At 34.3% G+C, this 6,660-nt stretch overlaps 1 long non-coding RNA gene across 1 annotated transcript; it reads right to left on the reverse strand.

Moving 5' to 3' along the window:
* Positions 1-3,590: 3,590 nt before the first annotated feature.
* LOC110465179 lies at positions 3,591-6,204 on the reverse strand. The gene is made up of 3 exons (XR_002464584.1): positions 6,125-6,204; positions 5,056-5,191; positions 3,591-3,726 (listed from the first exon to the last, which is right to left on the reverse strand). It is a non-coding gene; the product is annotated as an uncharacterized LOC110465179 (long non-coding RNA).
* Positions 6,205-6,660: the final 456 nt, after the last annotated feature.

A 6,660-nucleotide genomic window follows, 5' to 3' on the forward strand; every position in this document is an offset into this window, starting at 1 on the left:
CCTGTGACCTTGAATATTTGTGAAGGTCATCCATTTGAACAAACTTGGTAGCCCTTCATTCCAGCATGCTTCTGGCCAATTATCATCACTCTGGGCATTTTGGTTATTCATCAGAAGTTGTTTCAAGTTTTTAACATATTTGACCCATGTGACCTTGAAAATATGTGAAGGTCATTTATTTGAACAAACTTGGTAGCCCTTCATCCCGAATGTTACGGGCCAACTATCCTCACCCTAGGCCTCTCGTGTATTCAGAAGTTGTTTAAAAGGTCTTAAACATATTTGCCCCCTGTGACCTTGAATATTTGTTAAGGTCATTCATTTTAACAAACTTGGTAGTCCTTCATCCTAGCATGTTAATGGCCAAACACCATTATCCTAGTCCACTTAGTTATTCAGAAGAAGTTGTTTAAAGATTTTTTACGACAATTGACCCCTGTGACCTTGCATATTTGTGAAGGTCATTCATTTGAACAAACTTGGTAGCCCTTCATTCCAGCATGCTTCTGGCCAATTATCATCACTCTGGGCATTTTGGTTATTCATCAGAAGTTGTTTCAAGTTTTTAACATATTTGACCCATGTGACCTTGAAAATATGTGAAGGTCATTTATTTGAACAAACTTGGTAGCCTTCATTCTAGTTTGCTTCTGGATAAATATCATCACCCTAGGCCTCTTGGTTATTAAGAAGAAGTTGTTTAAAGTAAAATATTGACGCCGGACGGACGCTGCACCATGGCATAAGCTCACTCTGCCCCGGACGACGTAATATATCAACAAAAAAATCTTGTCATCAAAAATCTACTTACTTTATTATTTCTTATATTTGTCACAGTGATCATTTGTCTGGCCAGTTTAATTTTAGCCTTAACAAAACAGACGCATTTAAAGAATTACAGGTTACGTCCGCATTTAGGATTGCTCATCAGCTTTTTGCTTATTTGGTCATCACTAAAGTGTGCTTACATTGCGGTAATCATTCAGAGTTTGTCCGAAATAACTTATTTCCTTTATTGCCTTTCCATATGTAAACACGGCTATAGCCTTTTCTATTTTAGTATAAGTTCTTGCATTGACATCCCGAATTAATCCTGACGAACTTTTTTAAGATAAACATAATTTGGCCTTATGATTAACCTTTGACCAGATTACCTTGACCTTTGGTAAGTTGACTTCTTGTTGGTTATGACCAACTTTGCTTCATTTGTCATAACAAAATGATTACCAAATCTGGCCTTTTGTGGGTCATGTAATGTGTTTTTGACAGTATAGCCCCACTTTTCAATTTTTAGTAACAGTGACCTCGACTTACACCTGATAAAATTGTGCAACTCCTGGTCTTTTGCACATCTATATGTATCACACTGTATCACTATGTGAAATTTTAGAAATTTCGGCCTTTTGGAGTCTAAAGATAATCTCCGGAAACAAAAGTGCTGAAAGACAGACAGACAGACACTGTGATTACTATAGGGCACTAATGAAAGATGGTTTGTAGAATTTCATATTGCCAATTGTTTGTCAAAAGGATAAAAAAAACAAAAAAACCTTCAACACCCTCTGTTTATGTAAACTTGAGTCCCCTTTGTCCAAAGATGCTCTAGAACAAATATGGTTAATTTCCTTTAATTTGTACAAAAAATATTTTTTCCTCTATTTCCCCTATTGGGCCCTGCTCCTAACTCTGCCCATACCGGCCATATGAGCTGAAATTGGTTGACAGCATATACACAAATATTATAATCACATCAAATTTTTTCAAACTATGAGAATGAAATGTTGACAAATCATTTGCAAAAGATACAATTGTTTAATTGTCACTCAATGCTGAACCAGAATTACGTGGAGCAACATGTTGAGATATAATTAAACTTTAGATACAACCAAATCTTCACACCTGCCTAAGTTTGCAGAAAGTTGCAGAATTCATCATAATAATGTTTAAATGTGCTTGAAATATCGCCAACACCAGTCACAGAAAAAAAGGGTGTTTAAAAGGTTTATCTAGAAGTTTGCAATAATAAAATATTGTATATTACAAATTTGTGTCTTGCTGTGACAGGTAAAATTAATATATTTTAGGGAGGAATTAATAACAAAGTTTAAATATTTTAAAATAAATTTTTAACTATCATTGTACAATACCAGAAAGCTAATAATATAACATGTCAGATCTATATCTAAAATTGCAAATTAAAATAAGCTGTGTCTTGTTGGTACAGGTAAAATCACTGAATTAATGCTATGTTACTATATAATTAAAGCTATATATGCATGGTTAAATGATGTTATTTTAGATAGGAATAAAGTACAATGTACATGTATGTATTTTCAAATGAACTTTAACTGTCATTTTACAATATCAGAAAGCTAATAATATCACGTGTTAGATCTATATATAATTGGAAATTAAAACAAGAGGCCCAATGGGCCTGAATCACTCACCTGGTATAAATCTTACACTTGTAACCTTAAAAGTGATTTAAAATAAAGCTACAGGCAAAATATCAGTATTTATGATTAAAATTCATTCAAAAGAGCCTGTTATTTATTTTTTTAAACATTTCACCCCTGTGATTGAAAGTCGAACAAAGTCATTATGTTGAACAAATTTTATAGCCTTTCATCTCAGGATGCAACTTGCAAAGTATCAACATCCTGGGACCCATGGTTATTCAGAAGAGGTCGTTTAAAGATTTTGAACAAATTTGACCCCTTTGACCTTGAATATAAGTCAAAATCATTCACTTTAACAAACATAGTAGTTCTTGATCCCAGCATGCTACTGACTAAATATCAACATCCTGAGCCTATTGGTTATTCAGAAGAAGTTCTTTAAGTTTTTAACAAATTTGACCCCTGTCACCTTGAATATGGGTGAAGGTCATTCATTGTAACAAACTTGGTAGCCCTTCATTCTAGCCTGTTACTGGCCAAATATCATTAGCCTATGCCTCTTAGTTATTCAGAAGAAGTTGTATAAAGATTTTTTTAAGACAATTGACCCCTGTGACTTTGAAAATGGACGAAGGTTATTCATTTGAACAAACTTGGTAGCCCTTCATCCCAGCATGCTACTAGCCAAAAATCATCACTCTGGGCATTTTGGTTATTCAGAAGAAGTTGTTTAAAGTTTTTAACATATATGACCCCTGTGACCTTGAAAATAGGTGAAGGTCATTTATTTTAACAAACTTGGTAGCCCTTTATACTAGTTTGCTTCTGGCCAAATTTCATCACCCTAGGCCTTTTGGTTATTAAGAAGAAGTTGTTAAAAGTAAAATATTGACACCGGACGACGGACGCTGAACCATCGCATAAGCTCACCGAAGGGCCAGGTGAGCTAATAAAAAACAATATTGTCATGAATCAGACATAGACACTATAGATATGACAGTTGTAACTGTATGATAAGCTTTTGTGGGAGAATAGCAATATATACTCTGCGAGGTCACCCATTCAAATTTTGAAATTTGACTAAAAGTTGGTTCATACCTTGAATACATCAGCACCATTTCATAGAAGAAACATATATTTTAAATATATATACAGATCTCACTATGGAACTTCGAAACTGTGTTTAATAACACCTCATTTTGAATATACTTAAGCTAACCACCTGTTTCAGGACTGCCAGTCACTGGTAGTGAATTACAAAGCAAGTTTCCATCTCATGGTTTGCATGTCTTTAGAAAGCTTCTGTTATTGTGTCTCGAGGATGTCGCTGAATAAAGAGGACAATTCAAATAACAAGTTAAAACTATGACGGGTTATCCATATAAATCTTGACATTCCATTTAGGTAACTTAACAAAATATTAAATTCTTTTATTGATCAGCATGAAGTTTAATTGTAGTGTGTTTAATATGTCTTTGCATTAAATGTCACCTAAGTGACAGGCATCTGGTTTCAAAAGCATATCCGATGGTCAGTTTACTGGAAGTAGTAAACTGATGGATGAATGATTGCATAATTATGAAGTCTATAATTTTATGGTGCTTAATTACTGAATCAATAGACAGAGTTGTTAACTATACATTAGGTTTCCTGCTTCAGTATTTTACATAATTAACTATAACATCAATCATATAATAAATATTGAGCCAAACAAGAAATGTTGTTTGTTTCCAGTTACCCTCCCTAATGATTTGTGCCTCCTCTATTTTTTGTCAAATTTCAAGGAAGCACTGTTAAAGTCAGAATCACTTCCTACATAAGCGTTGTGAAAAAGGAAAAAACATTAACTACATGTACATGTACCCAACCCTAATTCCTATTTTTGTTCAGACATGTAACAGGAAACCATCCTATTTTTTTATGCCTACCTATTATTTTGGTAAAATTTCAAGGAATCACTTAACATGTAACAGGAAGCCAACCTGATTTATTTTTGTTAAGCCTTTAACAAAATAAATAGCTCAGACTTACAATCTACATTTGACACTTGAGTTCAGTAATGGACAGATCAAATTATGGAATTTGTACCCGTAATCAATAATTGAAAAGGCAAGCTTATCAATTTTGAGTCATATTATCAAGTATTGGCCCATCACTAGTTACCATTAGATGTAAAAAAAAATAAAGAGACAAACAAGAGGCCTAGAGGGCCTGAATCCCTCAACTGGATATTGAAACAACCACGGGAACATATTCTGATTAAATACATCATGTACTGCAACTATAGGCTCTGTCTCTCAGCATATTGAAAGAGAATAATTTAAACACTTATCAATATTTCCCCCCTATTGGACCCCGCTCCTCTGCCCCCAGGAGGGTCACACCCTCTGTTTATACAAAATTGGGTCCCCTTTGACCAAGGATACTCGAACTCCAGGCCAAATGTAGTCAAAATCCACTGAGCTGTTCGACTTCAGGACAAGTGGACACCAAGGATGAAGCTTACCAAGTTTAAAAAGATTCATTCCCCGGTTCTTAAGAAAATATCTTAAAGTATACAGACGGGTGGTGACCTAATAATAATTTACACATATGATATATACCAGCATATAAACAGTTTCAAACATTGTGAAACATGATACATGATATGTTCTACCTCCATTGTTCAGGAAATGCCTCTTCACTGTAGGAGTTGTTCAGGGTATCAAGGAAGTAGACGGTCTGCTGTCATAAACAAGTGATCAGGTTGGCAAACTGGCACTTCATAACACTTCATGCTTACCGAACCAGACCTACAACAATTATGTCATTGAGATTTCAGTAATATTTGCTAAATGTTGTACATAATGCACATGAGAAAAAATGATAACGACTTAAAACAAGTATTTCAAATTAACTTAAATCAAAGATATGTTTGCTAATTGGTCAACAATATTGACATCCAATATCATTCAATAACCACTGTTCCCATGAACTATAGCTATAGATTTATCATCTATGAGACAAGTTTTAATATGTCATCTGCAACAAATGCAAATGGGCAGGCCAGGGTTATGCACATTTTCCTCGAATGAGGCATACTTGATTGAATCTGATGTCATCACGATCTATGAACAGTAGAAAATTTAAATCTTGATTTTTATGCTAATTTCAGGCTGTTAGTTTTAATTACAACTGTACAGCTGATCACTGTATGCTGTTCTGAATATGAAATTTGCATCCACTTCTCAAATTTATCAAAATTAATTATGAAGCATGAACAGGAACGAAATGTACATATGGTTCCGAGGTATTTGAAATCCTTACTGTAAATATTGAGATAAAAATCATATAAAACATAAGGGTATTGCTTCTTTTTTTGTAGTAGACTAATAGCCTTATTTTTTTATAAGATTTTTGTCTCAATTTACAGTCAGAATTTCAAGCACTTGTGATTGGATACTTGATATCAAAGTTTTACTTTCTACACAAGACCGACTTGTCCCTTTGTCAAGCTATGACAGCACCAATAATGGCAATATCAGTTCTGTATTTCAGACATGCATTTGTAACGAACCCCAGCTGAGTGCAGGGTTAACATTTTGCCAGTTACCAAATACTTGTGGGATTTCGTTATGGCTACGGCATCCTAACTATAAAGATGACGATTTTCTGCTACGCTACAAACAATTTTGGCTCAAACCTAAATAGATTACAGTTCAATTGATGGCATAACCAAGACTTACCGCACTGTCGACTGCATTTTCCAAAATCTACTGCCATAATCGGGTATGTTTCCGGTTTAAGGGAGCGAGCATTATTTTCCGCGATTTCGTTGGCGATTTAAGCGCCGGCTGTTGTCTTAATGAGAACTAAAATTCTAGAATGAATTCTAGAATTTTAGTTCCTCATTAAGACGACAAGCGGCTCCATCATAAACGATGTCGAAATCGCGATCGGTAAAACTAGCATAGCATGGAATGAAAAGTGGCATAGCATGGAATGAACACGCAATAGATTTGTAAACGAGTGAAACAACACCAAATGTACATAGCATGGAAAATAGACACTTATCAACTAGAGAAATAATACAAATGTACATAGAATTAGATTCCCAACCAGAAGTAACTAATTCTATAACTTATCAACTAGGGAAATAATACAAATGTACATAGAATTAGATTCAAAACTAGAAGTAACTAATTCTATAACTTATCAACTAGGGAAATAATACAAATGTACATAGAATTAGATTCAAAACCAGAAGTAACTAATTCTATAA

Source organism: Mizuhopecten yessoensis, unplaced genomic scaffold (assembly GCF_002113885.1).
Source record: "Mizuhopecten yessoensis strain PY_sf001 unplaced genomic scaffold, ASM211388v2 scaffold11059, whole genome shotgun sequence".
NCBI classification, from domain to species: Eukaryota; Metazoa; Mollusca; class Bivalvia; order Pectinida; family Pectinidae; genus Mizuhopecten; species Mizuhopecten yessoensis.